Source organism: Peromyscus eremicus, chromosome 10 (genome assembly GCF_949786415.1).
Source record: "Peromyscus eremicus chromosome 10, PerEre_H2_v1, whole genome shotgun sequence".
NCBI lineage: Eukaryota > Metazoa > Chordata > Mammalia > Rodentia > Cricetidae > Peromyscus > Peromyscus eremicus.
Genome location: NC_081426.1, coordinates 47,146,884 through 47,161,426, shown reverse-complemented (window position 1 = coordinate 47,161,426; position 14,543 = coordinate 47,146,884). Strand labels below are relative to the sequence as shown.

The following is a 14,543-nucleotide window of genomic DNA, read 5'->3' as shown; positions in this document are numbered from 1 at the left end:
GAATTTTAAAAACCTTCAGATTTACAGTATGCCAAAATAATACCAGTGTTGCTTATTCAATGTTTACTCTAAATACTATGCCAGCACAAAATAAATGTGTCAACATTTTTAGTTACACATTAAGAAAAAAAGCTGGAGCAAGACTGAAGAAGACACGTGACATTCTCTGAGCTTCACATGCTAGTGCACCCACACATGTGCATATACGACACACAGAATAAACTCAAAAATAAATAGAAAGTGAAAACACAACGCATGGAATGAAGGAAGATATTTGCAAATCATTCATTTGCTAGGAGCCTAGCAGAGTGAGTTAGTAAAAAGTTCTTAAAACTGAAAAATAAAAAGACAAATAACTCAGACTGGTGAGATAGCCCAGCAGGTAGAGGCCACCAAGCCTGAAGAGCTGAGCTTCATTTTCAGTGCTCACCTGGTAGAAAAAGTGAACTGACTCCCTCAAGCTGTCCTCTGACCTCTCCATTTGTGCTGTGGTACACACACACACACACACACACACACACACACACACACACACACACTTTTAAAAGACAACTCATTTTAAAAATGGACAAGGAGCTCAGGGATATAGCTTAGTTGGTTGAGTATTTGCCTAGCATGCAGGAAGCCCTAGGTTTAATACCTATACAGAAGAAGGGGCGGGGAGGGGGGTGACTGGTGATAGAACCCTTGTTTAGTGTGTACAAGGCCTTGGGTTCAGTTCCTAGCACCTCAAAACTAAAGGACATGACTAGAAGTTCTTCCAAAAACTATGCAAATGACCATTAAACATTATTTTTTAAAGTGTTCACTGCCATCAGCAACACCATTAGTGAGATAGAAATCAAAACCACATCCACTTCGTACCTACTGCGAAAGCAACGAAGAAAAATGATAATGACAAGGACCAAAGACTGACAAGGACTGAAACCCCCATACCCAGCTGATGGGGATGTAAAGTGATGCAGCCATTTTGAAAACACTGGCAGTTCCTCAAAAGGCTAACCCAGACTTTCTGAATGACTCATGGAGTTCACGCTCAGGTATGTAACCAAGGAGAACTGAAAACAGAAAATATATGTCCATACAAAAGCATAGAGATTCGTGGCAGTGTTCTTGGCCATATCTACAAGTGTGAAACTGAAAATGCACACCAACTGATGAACCCATAAACAAAATGGGATAAGTCCAGAAATAGACAATTAAGCTATTAAAAAAAGTAAATTACTGATAGTTGTTAGAAACTTCTAAAACTACCCTATATTGTAAGAAGCAAATTACAAGAAGATACTGTATAGTAGGATTCTAATATCCAGAAAGAGAAGTCTGTAAAGAAAATAGATTGATAGAGGCTGGAGACTGGCTAGCTAGACCTGAGGGATGTATATACAGATGTATACATAGATGATATAGAGACAGGAGACTGGCTGGCTAGACCTGAGGGCTGTATATATAGATGTATATAGATGATGTAGAGACTGGAGACTGACTGGTTAGACTTGAGGACTGTATATATAGATGACATAGAGGCTGGAGACTGACTGTTTAGACCTGAGGGATGTATATATAGATGTTAACTGCCAAAGGGTACAGAACTTGAGGCGGAGCCAGGGAATAATGAAAATTGACCGGCACAACAAGTATACACCTGTGTGAACTTACTAAGAATCACTGAACGTGTACTTTTGTTGGTTTTGTCTTGCGAAACAGTGTTTCACGAATCCCAGGCGGGCCTGGAACTCACTATGTGCCTGAACCTGACTTGAACTCCTGATCCTCCTACCTCCATCTTCAGAGCCCTGGGGTTAGAAGCATGTGCCACCACACCCAGTTTGTGCAGTGCTGGGACTGAACTTTGGGCTTTGTGCATGCTAAGGGAAGACTCTACCAAATGAGCTATAGCCCAGTCCTGAATATGCACTTTAAATCATTCAATTATATGGCTTATACATCTTAATAAAGTTGTTAAGAGAGCGAGCAAACAAAAAAGAGGAAGGGAGAGGAGGGGGAGGGGATGGCTATACATCATTCAATTAAATGATTTCCAATGTCATCACGAGCTTTGCCTTGGTGAGACGCGTGCTGATACAAATGTCCAAGTAGGACTGAAACGAACTCCTCAGAAAACCCAGAAACTTCTCACACCCAAATCAAGATTGTTTTCCAGGCAGGTCCTTTAACGTCTCATAAGTGGCATGATCAAATTTGTGTGTGTGCATGCTCAGGCCAGTACAGGTGGAGTTGGAGGTCGACTTCAGGCGTCTCTCTCAATCATTCTCTCTGTAATTTCCTGAGACAGTCTCTCACTGAACACGGAGCTCACTGATTTGGATAGACCTGCCGGTTATGAAACCCCAGGATTCTTCCTTCTCTGCCTCCCCAGCCCTGGAATTACAGGTGTGGGCCACACACCATGGCACCTGGCTTTTGTATGTGGCTGCTTGGGTTAGAATTCAAGGCCTCAGGCTCTCATGGCAAGCACATTACCGACGGAGCCATCTCCTCAGCTTATCTTGAGAGAAAAAATTAATGGGTGGAAGTATAAATCACCCACTTAATTCTAGTAGTTTTAATCGACATGGTCTTTGTGGCTCCTTCTTTGTCCCTAAGACTTCTGCACCCCTTTTTAAGGAAGTTATGTCTCAGAGAAATTAAGGAAGGAAACTATGACCCAGAGATATTAAGTAAGGTTTCCTAAACTCTCACAAATGGTTCCAGACAGCTCCAGTTTCTACGCTGTTCTAGCCTTTCTCCATAGCTCAATGGGTGGCCTACAGATGCCTTTTCTCTTCCCCACCTTTGATGATAGCCCAGAGGACAGGGAAGGGGTGATTCAAAGGGGAATTACACAGTCTGTGCTAATGTTCCCTTGAAGACCACATCTAGGCTACTCCTGGAAGCGCTGCTTCTGGGAATCAGGGAACAAAAAAGGAATGACATCAGAAATGGGATGGGAAACGCAGCTCTGTTGTTTTTCAAATGTGGAAGGTAAGAAGGGGAAGAGGAGTCAACAGTGCATTTAAGGTTCTGCCTAGAAGTTAAATGTTCTGGATTCCAGACCTTTGTCTCCCTCTCTTGAGGCTCCAGGCCCAAAGAAGACTCTGAGAGCTCCTTTAGTACAATTTTCCAGGAAGTGTGTTTTCCAACGTTCTCCTCTTTGCTGTACCCTCCACCCGGGTACATGTCTTTAAAAGTCACCTTTGCAAACTCAGTCCTTTAATGCTTATTTTTTAAATTATTCGACTTCAGCTCATTCCACTGAGCTCCAGTCCAATAACAATATTGCTTCTAACAATGCCACGGTTACAAGGGAAAAAAACCCAAAAAACAAAACTTTATTATTTTAAATCTCAATTACATTTTAAATGGGCAATCTGTGCGCATGGAACAAAAATTTAAATGTATAGAAGAGAATCTTCATATTTGTTAGATTTAGCAAATAAAAGTACATACATCTGAATTTCAGTAACATCATGTGCTCACCTGTAGTGAGGTTTTTGTTCTTTTTTTTTTAATCTAGAACAAGACCAGCCTAGTTGAGATCAAAGACATTTTTTTTTTTTTTGATTTGGGAATAATTTGGGGCTGTAATCCAGGAAAACACAGATTCAAGCCTACTTTAAAACGTACATGAGGCTTTCCAAAGTAGTAGGGGAGCTTACACCTGTCGGTCAGGGGGCTGGTGACTGCATCACTTGCTGGGGTTTGGTCCTGGCAGAAGTTAAGCCGCCTCCAAAAACAGGTTTGAGTCCGGAGGTAGAGGTGCACACCTTTAATCCCAGCACTCGGGAGACAGAGGCAGATGGATCGCTGTGAGTTCGAGGCCAGCCTGGGCTACAGAGTGAGTTCCAGAAAAGGCTCCAAAGCTACACAGAGAAACTCTGTCTCAAAAAACCCAAAAATAAAAAAATAAAAAAGAGTTTGAATATGGTCTTAGTCTTTGAGGGTTGGGGATGGAGTTTCTTGTGCAGGTGGTCTACAGAGGCTAACACATTTCAGAGGTCAACTGGCATGCAAGGAGGGGTTGTCTATCGCCCAGCTCCAAGGTTCATGTGCAGGAAAGAGTCTCTAGCGTCTGGTTAATAATGGCTTCTTAACTTCATTTGAAGTGCCCAGAACCAACGTTATTCCATTTTAAATTATTTTTCCTTGATAGTATACATTTGTCCCATGTGTGAGATAATAATTACACTAAAATTATTTGCTGTTTGTCTCACATTATTAATTTACTTATTCGTGCATGTATTTCACAACCACGTGTTAAACCTAGGACCTCACATGTTGGTCAAGTACTTCACCACTGAGCTGCATCTCCCAGCAGCTGAAATGAAAGTTTAATACTGTTCTTTATCTGGCAACATTCCATGCACAGAAAAGGCGGATTCCCTCTGGCCATGTTCTGGCCAGGGGGGAAAAATTCTATTATCAGTTTCGAGTACCATTCCAGGAATAGTCTGTTTGTTTGTTTGTTTGGTTGGTTTGGTTTGGTTTTGGTTTTTTAAGACAGGGTTTATAGATCAGGCTGGCCTTGAACTCAGAGATTCGCCTGCCTCTGCCTCCCATGTTGGGATTAAAGGCATTCGTCACCATGCCCTGCTTCCAGGATTGTAAGCAATTTTGATTTCTAGCAATCAGTCCCAGAACAACTTTCACTTATAGCAATCAAAGAATCTGAAGGAGAAACACACACACACACACACACACACACACACACACACACACACACACACACACGAAAAATATAATGATGCTGTTTTAGCCGTGAGATTTACCCCAACAGAAGATTGTGAGGCAGGGAGGAAGGGCCAGATTTTAGTTGGCGCCTGATGGGAACTTTGTTTACAAGCCTTAACTTCTGAGATAATCTGTAAGTTAGGCTATATACTAAGCTCACTTGTCTGGTGCAAAGCAGTCAGCAGATCAGTGATCTCTTTCTGTCTGGATGTTTTAGGGTGAATTTCTTTAAAGTTTGTGGTGAAGATATCTGCCTAGGACCACAGGCCAGATAAACTCCCTTTATCTCAGAACAACTTTCTGAATTTACCATCAGGCCGTTTTACCAAATATGCACCTCATTCAAGAACCTTATGGCTTCATTCAGCTTACCTCCCTTTCATCTTATTGAACTTTCCCCTGCCATTCATTAACTCAAAAATAATATTTGCTGAATATCTACCATGAGCCAGGCAGGAACTGGGGAGACAGGGCTGAACCGGAGGTGAGGCTGTCTTTGGGGTGCTTGCATTAAGAATTCAAATATGAAGACAGAAAATCAAGAGCAGTGTATGTAAGGGGTTTTCAGTGGTGATAAAAGCCTTGAAAGAAATTAAACAGCAGTGGTAAATGCTAGGGAGAGAGGGAAACTCACTTCACACGGGCCACTGGGCTTCCTCATCACAATTTCTTTTACCTAAATAGTGAATTTGACTCAGGTAAGATGACCAAAGTGCTTTAAGTTTGAATTCCAACAGGAAGGTTGTCAAATGCACAAGCAGAAGACAATAGCCCTCAGTTTCCCGTTCACCCAGCCAACTCCAGCACTCAGTAGATACCGGACCCTTTCAGAAGTAGAGATTCAGACATTTCTACTGTTCTTTGGTGAAAGCTATGTGGGAAAAGGAAAGAAATGCCGCGTCCCTCAATACCCATCATTAGCATTTGCAATACAGACTCCTTTGAATGAGCACCCACCCCCTGCTCTGCCAGTGGGATGCTTCTGATCCCTGTTTGAAATGAGAATCCAAAATTCAACTGATTTGCCCCAGGATACCCAGGTCAGAGGCTGACAAAATCATGGCTGGAGATGTATAACGGATCTGTGCAGAGCTAGCTCCTTGACATGAGGTAAGGTCCTGGGTTCAAGCTCCAGGACTTCAGAAAGGAGAGAGGGGAGAGGGGAGAGGGAAGGACAGAGACAGAGAGACACTCAATTTGAAACCATCTTTTCCCTGAGCCCCAAACCCTTTTATGCCATTTCCGCTGCTTCCCAAACCCTGCCTTTGCATTAAATAACCTACATAAAAATGAATTGAGAGATAAGTACAGCCGGGTGGTGGTGGCACACGCCTTTAATTTAAACAGAGGCACATCTCTGTGAGTTTGAGGCCAGCCTGGGCTACAGAGCGAGTTCCAGAACATGCTCCAAAGCTACACAGAGAAAGCCTGTCTCGAAAAACCAAACCAAAAAAAAAAAAAGGAGATACAGTACAAGGAGTTAGATGTGTGAAGGAGTTTGGGCAGAATTGCCTCACCCTGGTTCAAACGCGATTGTCCTGAAGCCCCACTCCATTTTGCCTCAAAGGTCACACATTATCAGTGCTAATACTCAGAGATAATTATCATTTTCATGATGAGTACCATTCTAAAGCAGCCTTGGCTCTGTCTTCTGAGAAGCCGCTCACTGTTTCCTGCTTGTGCCTGGCGAGCTTCACAGGGCTCCTAAGAAGAACCTCTATTTTCCTTTGTCTCTCCTGGTGATATGATGCATTTTCACGATGATTAAAAACCCAAACGGCCTATGATACTATATTAGTCCACCCAGGCTTCTCAGAATCATATACGAAAATCGAAACTGAAACGTTATGGAGGTGGGAAGACCGACTCGCAGGCAGTTGATTACAGAGTAGAGGATCCTGTCAGTTCCTGTAGAGCTAGTCTGAGTGCTGATACTATTAAAACTAGGCATGAGATTTGGGGTGGATCTCTAGAGAATGCTGTTCTTCTAAACAAATCTTAAAGAACAGATGAATTCACAGACCATTAAAATTTACTGAGGGCCGAAATGAGAAATCAACCAGGTATCATCATGTTAAACTTTGCTAGGGAGGTAAGGAGGTAGGGCCGTGAAATGATTCTGACTTCTCACCTGCGCATCCCTCTCATGCTGCCGTGTGTGTGTGTGTGTGTGTGTGTGTGTGTGTGTGTGTGTGCGTGTGCTTGTGTGTAAGGATTTTAGTGCCACTTTCCTTTTCAATCCTCTTCTAGGGTAGAGATGACCTGTTCCCATAGGGCAGTGTGCACACTGAAGAGGTTCTCTGCAGCTTCCTCTTCCCACCTTTTACCTGACCTTGCTACACAGCATGGACTTCATCTTCCTAGAAATCATCTTCAGCACCCGCCCTCCTGAATCCTGCTAGATGGGCTCTCAATGACAGGACTGGTGTCCCGGCCTAGAGAGCTGGATGTTCTGTGGTCTTTTCTCCAACACCCTTCCTCCCCTGAATCGGGTCTCCACTGTTATGCTAAAGATGGGGTGTTAGCTGCAAGGCTTTGACCTTGAGCTGATAGGCATTTATTGCCCGGGAAGTTTCCTCCCATGTTTGTAGATATGAGTTGTTTAAAGAGACTATTGGGGTGTTTGGAACATGGCTCAGTGGTGGTGGCGGGGGTTTTAACTGGCATTTCAATCCCCAGCATGGCTTCCAACAAACAGAGAGGACCCTTTTATGAGCTCTTCTTTACTGACTGTCAAGGGGTTGTTTTCTTCTGGAGACACTCAACCGACATGGAATTTAGCTCTGCCCATCTACAAATCCCCTGTAGGGTTTGTGAAACAGCAAACCATAATCCCCCCATGAAAATACACCCTGGCTATTTGTGCTCATGCTTGGTCCAAATATTACAATTGTTTCTGGATTTCTGCCACATTCTTCTCTAGATGGTCATTTGGGAGAGTTTGTTTATAATGTGTGTTTTGAATGAAAATTTAAAATTCCAAGACCACAGGATGTAAGACTCAATTGTGGGTTAAACTTCATTTTGCATTTTTTCCCCCAAAGAGGCCCTGCTTACATTACAACAGTGAACAGTGAATGGAACACAGGAGAAAGGTATGTTTTTGTTTTTGTTTCAAGGATCAGCATTTGAAGGAATATGAGAAGCACATGCTACCTTTAATAACTAGGGAAAGTTGTTTCAAAACGGCCTGTAGCAGTCAGTTGTTGGTTCAGGTGAATTAAGGCATTAAGCGCGTTTATGGAAACCAGAACAAATAGTTTCTTTAGTACTCGTGTGAATGGTGATGTTAAAATCACAGACAAAACCCTGGAACTCGAAGACTATGTTTCCCTCCTCACACAAAGTCAAGTTCATTGAAATGAACAGTGGAACATAACTTTTTTAAAAGTTAAAAAAAAAATTAAAAGTCTAAAAGCTTTTATAAAGACTCTTTCTTTCTATTAAATTCTAGACTTTTCCCTTGTGGTCTTTGTTTATTTTTTAAGCTGATGCTAATTTGGGAACCCTCTGAGATTTTATGGGAAACAGTGAACTTTTAAATATAAATTAGGGTTTCTTGTGTTTAATTGCAGCTTCAGGATTGTTTTTTAACGTTACGAATGATAGAGAAGAAATTGGGAGTGTCTGGCTTTCCTGATTTTCCTACCTCGGCTCCTCAGCCTCTGACACTTGGCCCTATTGTTTACTTTCTGCTACTTCAGAAGTAGACAGCCGATAAAGCACTTGGGAATGAATGAAGGCCAGCATCTTCGGAGAACACCTCGGGCACCACCAGCGGGTGGATTTCTCCGCAAGCTGTTTCCGTTTACGGTCTCTCCATAAATCGTAACGCACGTTCGCACGCGCACGCCAGCGATTTCTATGACATAGCCTTTCTGGAATTCCATAAACACAGGATATCCAACGTGGGCTAACCACTCGTCTAGGAAAGAAAATAAGCAGATGGTTGCCCACAGAACACATCTTACATTCGGGCTGTGGAGTCCGCCAAGAGAGCGATCACAGTTGAGAGTCTCTGCCTGAATAACAACCCAATCTGGGAGGCACCAGGGCTCTTTTCAATGGCTGTTTCTTGTTAACAGAATGAGTTACAGCCTCTGAACTAAGGGGTTATTTTATTGTTGACCTTGATCATCAGAGAGGGTGTGGTAGGGATCCAACTGCAAATACCAAGTGTATCTTAGGTACAAAAGAAAATACTCTACTTGGGGGAAAAAAAAAAAACAACAGGATAAAAACATTTTTAAAAACCATTTGCTATCCGATGGAGATATTTAGCTGTTCATCTATGACAAGCCTCCTTAAAGCCTTTAGTAAAGGAATACGGCCCTTCTTTGCTAAACTATTGACTAGTTTTGAGCTTAATACAGCCCCCAAAATAAGAACATCATCCACAACTCCAGGCTTCAACAGCGGAGTTTTACGCTAAAGTCTTCTCTCAACTACTTAATGCTGTTAAAAATAAATAAATAAATAAAGGGTGGGGTGAGGGGTGGGGAGTATGGCACTGACAGACGGAGGTAGGTAGGATGTGACAGCCTTGCGTTCCTGTAACTACAGTGGGAGAGCACTATGCTAAATATTACTCACATTTTCTGTTCTAAAGGTGGAGTTACTGAAACTGTCAATTCTGGGGTTCAAACAGTTCCTGTAAACTCAGCTTTCAACACAGCCGAAGAAAAGACCTCCGTGAAGGAAGGAGCACCGTCTCCATTTGTCTTTCTGGAGTTACTGGGCTCATTAATTCAGGCGCTCTGATAATGGGTCTAAGTGGGAAGAACCCATTTTCTCAATTATCCTTGTCAGATAAGCATGGCAGCAGTGAAATGAGCTACTGGCGTTATGTAATTTTACCGTACCTCTGTTTCACACTGTGGGCAACTCTACAGCATCACAATTCGAGTGTAGACCTGCTAGGGGGTTCTGACCCTTCCACTCCACAGCATCACAACTTGATGTAGACCTGCTAGGGGGTTCTGACTCTTCCACTCCACGGCATCACAACTCGAGTGTAGACCTGCTAGGGAGTTCTGACCCTTCACTCCACGGCATCACAACTTGATGTAGACCTGCTAGGGAGTTCTGACCCTTCCACTCCACAGCATCACAACTTGATGTAGACCTGCTAGGGGGTTCTGACCCTTCCCTTCTCTTCTTCTAGTCTACTACAGTCCACCTTCCATGGCACTCTGTTTTCGCTTCTTTCTTTTAGTCTTTTGGAAACAGGATCTCACTAGTAGCCCAGATTAGCCCGAAACTCACAATTCTCCTACTTTAACTTCCTAGTTCTGGGATTTCAGGTGTGTGTCACTACCCCCAGCTAGCCAGGACATCTGGGATGATCTCTTTAAAATGCCTCATCACCAACCACTCCATGTTTGACAGACAGCCATATCTTCCCTTGTCATGCAGTTCTCTTCCAAGCTCAGAATAGCAGATTTGTGCAGAAGGGGAGCTGGTCACTACCAGCACTGCTGTGACTACAGCAAAGGGGACATTGTGGCCATCAGTGACCCTTAATTGATCTCCATTGCATGATACACTATTCTAGTGTGATTCCACTCATCGTGAGTATAATGGCACAGCCAAGGCTGAGAATAGGAAGGTTGTCATCAATGGGTGACATCATATGCATCTTTTAAGAAGGAAGACTCTGCCTTTGTCAAATGGTAGGTCGAAAGTGCTGAATATGTTGGGAATCTCACTGGCATTTTTTACTACCATGGAGAAGGCTACACTCATTTGGAAGTGCAGAGCCAAAGATCCAACATTCTACCCCTTTGCTGATGTCCATATTTGAGATGAATACAAGTCGTGATCAATTCCTCATGGTCAACAATGGTGCATTTTGCAACACCAGTTTCTTAAGCATTCCCAGCCAGTCATCCATGATAATTTTGGCATTGTGGAGGAATTCATAACCATGGTCTAAGATATCACTGCCCCTTAGAAGACTGCCGGTGGCCCCATGACAATGAAAATGACTGGAGTGTTATCCTGATAGCTGCTGGTACGGACTAGGCTGGGAGCTAGGCAGTAAACTGAGCTCAGCAGCAAACTCATCAGTATGGCTAATTATGTGTCTGCTCCAAAAGAGCCGGTTGTGGATCTGACCTGACATTCAGACAAAGCTTCCAAAGAAGGTAGTGGAGTGGCAGGAGTGGTGGCTTAGAAGTTAAGAGCACTGGCTGCTCTGCCAGGGGACCTGGGTTCGGTTCCCAGCACCCAATCACAACCATCTGTAGCTACAGTTCCAGGAAATCGGATGCCCTCTCCTGGCTTCCTTGAGCACTAGGCATGCATGTGATGCCCATACATACAGGCGAGACTCATATGCACATGAAATAAAAATAAATCCGTTTGGGGAAAACAGAAAAAAGGTAGTACAGACAGCATGGAAAGGTCTCCTAAAGGGCACCCTAGTCTAGACTGAGAACCAGTTGTGCCCTGAGAACCCGGCAGTGACATTCACTCGTCTGCTTTGGATGTTGGGACCAGCATTGCCCTTAATAAAAACTATCTCAAACACATTTCCAGGTTTGACAATGAATGTGGCTGCACCAATAGGGAATTAGAGTTTATGGTTGTCATGACCTCCAAGGAGATACACTGCCTGGGCCACCAGCCCCAGAAGAAGCTTGGAAGAGGGAGAGACGTTCTTAGCGGTGGTGATTCCTTTCTCCACCAAAGGAGCTCAACAGATAAGAATCTCCCTTCCCTTCTGTTTCTGTCCCGGAAAAAAAAAACAAAGAGGCTAGGACCCTAGGGCACATTTCCAGATGCCAGAGATAGGGTGGATCATGACAGCTGGCTAAGCAGAGACTGAGCAGCCTGGGCATCTGTGGCCGGGGAAGACAGGAGACTGACTGTTCAGACCTGACAGGTGCCTGAGGGCCCCTGCAGAAGACCTTAACAGACTTGTGAGGCCCTTCAAGGCATGGTTCCTGGCCACCTCTTCAGCCTAGGTCTCTCGTTCACTCCCCTCCTTGTACCTTATGCTCCAATCCCACCAGATATCCAGATGCATATTCAAAGGTGCAGTGTGCAGCCTCCCCATTCCTGACTGCGGATTCTGAGGGAAGAAAACCAACATCTCAAAGAGGCAGCTGCTCGTCTGCGTTCACTGCTGTATAGTCCACACACGAATGGTGATGTGGAAGATTACAGGAAGCAGTTATGCCATATGGAGTGGGATGTAGCTGGTGGGCGAGAGCTTACCTAGTATACGTGGCACCCTGGGATCAACCAACAACAATATTCACACACACACCCCAAACCAAACAGCTGTACACCATTTCTCTGTCTATCTTACTATATCAGTCTTCATATATAGAGAAAGATGGCGCACACAGTAGAATTTTATTTTTCTATAAAAGTCAGGACATGAGGGGCTCACGCCTGTAATCCCAGCACTTAGGAGGCAGAGGTAAAAGCATTATTCTTTTTTTTTTTTTTTTTGGTTTTTTGAGACAGGGTTTCTCTGTGTAGCTTTGCGCCTTTCCTGGAACTCACTTGGTAGCCCAGGCTGGCCTCGAACTCACAGAGATCTGCCTGGCTCTGCCTCCCGAGTGCTGGGATTAAAGGCGGGCGCCACCACTGCCCGGCGTAAAAGCATTATTCTAAGCTCCAGGCCAGCATGAGCTACATAGTAAGTTCCATATGAGACTGGGACACAGAGTGAGACCCTGTATCAAAAACAAACAAAACATAAACAAACAAACCCTAACAAACAATACAATCAGTAGATCCTAATATTTGAAATAACAAAGATGGCCGGGCGGTGGTGGCACACGCCTTTAATCCCAGCATTCAGGAGACAGAGGCAGGCAGTTCTCTGTGAGTTTGAGACCAGCCTGGGCTACAAAGCTAATTCCATGACAGCCAGGGCTACACAGAGAAACACTATCTCAACACAAACAAACAAAAAAAGAAATAACAAAGATGAACCTTGAAAGCATTATACTAAGTGAATGGTGGCACACACCTGTAATCCCAACACTCTGGAGATGGAGGCAGGAGAATCAGGAGTTCCGCCTATACTACATGTGACCCTATATCCAAAACAATAATAATAAATAAATGATACAGGTAGAGGAAAGCAAATACTGTCCAACCGGCATTTTCTTAGGGAATCTAAAAGGTTGGACTCAGAGAAAGAGAAGGTGAAACAGTGGTGGAAAGACTGAGGGCTTTGGAGAGATGCTACCAAAGATATACACTTTCACTTAGACAACAAACAAGAATTAATGAAAAAGGAACCATGAATTTGAAGGGGGGGGGAGGGGGTGAAGTGGGAATGGGTAGATGGGGGGTCTATATAGGAGGGTATGGAGGAATGAAAGGAATGGGGAAATGTTTTAATTAAATTACAATTTAGCCTGGTAGTGGTGGTGCATGCATTTAATCCTAGCACTTAGGAGGCAGAGGCAGGCCGATCTCTGTGAATTCAAAGCCAGCCTGGTCTACAGCATGAGTTCCAGGCCAGCCAGGAGTACATAGAGAAACCCTATCTCCAGAAAAAAAATGACAATCTCAAAAGATAAAGCAAAAACCAAAACAAACAGAAAAGAAAACGAGCAAGTTTTTGAGGCATAAGGTATAGCATGGTAACCATAGCTCAGCATACTGTGACGGGCACTTGAAATTTGCTAAGAGCGTAGAAAGAAGTTGTCTTCAGCGCCACAGAAAAAGTGACTGTGAGGTGACAGATTTCTTAACTAATTTACTATGGTATTCATTTCACAATATACATGCACAACAAACCATCGAATTGTACACATTAAAATTGTACAAATTGCCAATTTTCTCTCAACGAGGCTAGGAAAAACCAAAACCAAAAAGAAAAAACAAAAACAAACAAACAAAAAAACCTTAAAAAACAAACAAAGCAAGGCAGGCAGTTGTGGTGCGTGACTTTGATCCCTCCACTCAGGAGTCAGATGCAGGTGGATCTCCAGCCTGGTCTACAGAGTTTCAGGGTAGCCAGAGCTACACAGAGAAACCCTCTCTCAAAAAAACCAAACCAAACCAAACCAACCAAATGAAAAAAGCACAGAACTTCCAGCGATAGATGTAGGAGGAGTACCTATATGCTGGTCTACCATCTCTTTCCTCAGAATGGAGGATCGTAGCCAGTTTGTCTTGTCAGCAACTATTCAATTCATGCAATTCTTCAGAATATATTCCCCACCCCAGTTGCAGTTCTTAATTCTCTCTCGGTGCATTTTAAAAAATATGTCAAATCCAAGAACACTGCTATTGAACTGCAACTTCCAGTCCGGAAGCCGGGACAGGAGCTAAAAGTACTTCTTATGTTTAAATGACAACTTCGCCACAACATCCTTCAATGGCTTCTGTGACATTTGCAGTAGTTCTACAGGTAGTGAAAAGCCCCGTTCATAATTCTGTGTGTGTGTGTGTTGTGTGTGTGTGTTGTGTGTATGTGTGTGTGTGTGGTGTGTGTGTGTATGTGTGTGTGTATGTGTGTGTATGTATTGTGTGTGTTGTGTGTATGTGTGTGTGTGTGGTGTGTGTGTGTATGTGTGTGTGTATGTGTGTGTGTATGTGTGTGTATGTATTGTGTGTGTGTGGTGTGTATTGTGTGTGTGTGTGGTGTGTGTGTATGAGTGTGTGTGTTGTGTGTGTGTGTGTGTAGTGTGTGTGTGTGTGTGTGTGTGTGTGTGTGTGTGTTGGGAGTGGTGAGCCATAGATCAGTGCTGTTCTCAGCCTTGGTCAGAGAAGCTCCTGTGTGCAATGGGTGACAGTTTTAACGCAAAGACTCATAACTGTAGCTGGTAGTTGTCCTGTGT

At 43.6% G+C, this 14,543-nt stretch overlaps 1 protein-coding gene and 1 long non-coding RNA gene across 2 annotated transcripts in view; one reads left to right on the top strand and one right to left on the bottom strand.

Annotated features, from left to right (window-relative positions):
* Rbpj (recombination signal binding protein for immunoglobulin kappa J region) overlaps positions 1–14,543 on the bottom strand; it is a 204,098-nt gene that overhangs the window by 89,227 nt on the left and 100,328 nt on the right. The window lies entirely within an intron of this gene.
* Positions 8,631–9,564, top strand: LOC131921184 (uncharacterized). The gene is made up of 2 exons (XR_009381877.1): positions 8,631–8,738; positions 9,341–9,564. It is a non-coding gene; the product is annotated as an uncharacterized LOC131921184 (long non-coding RNA).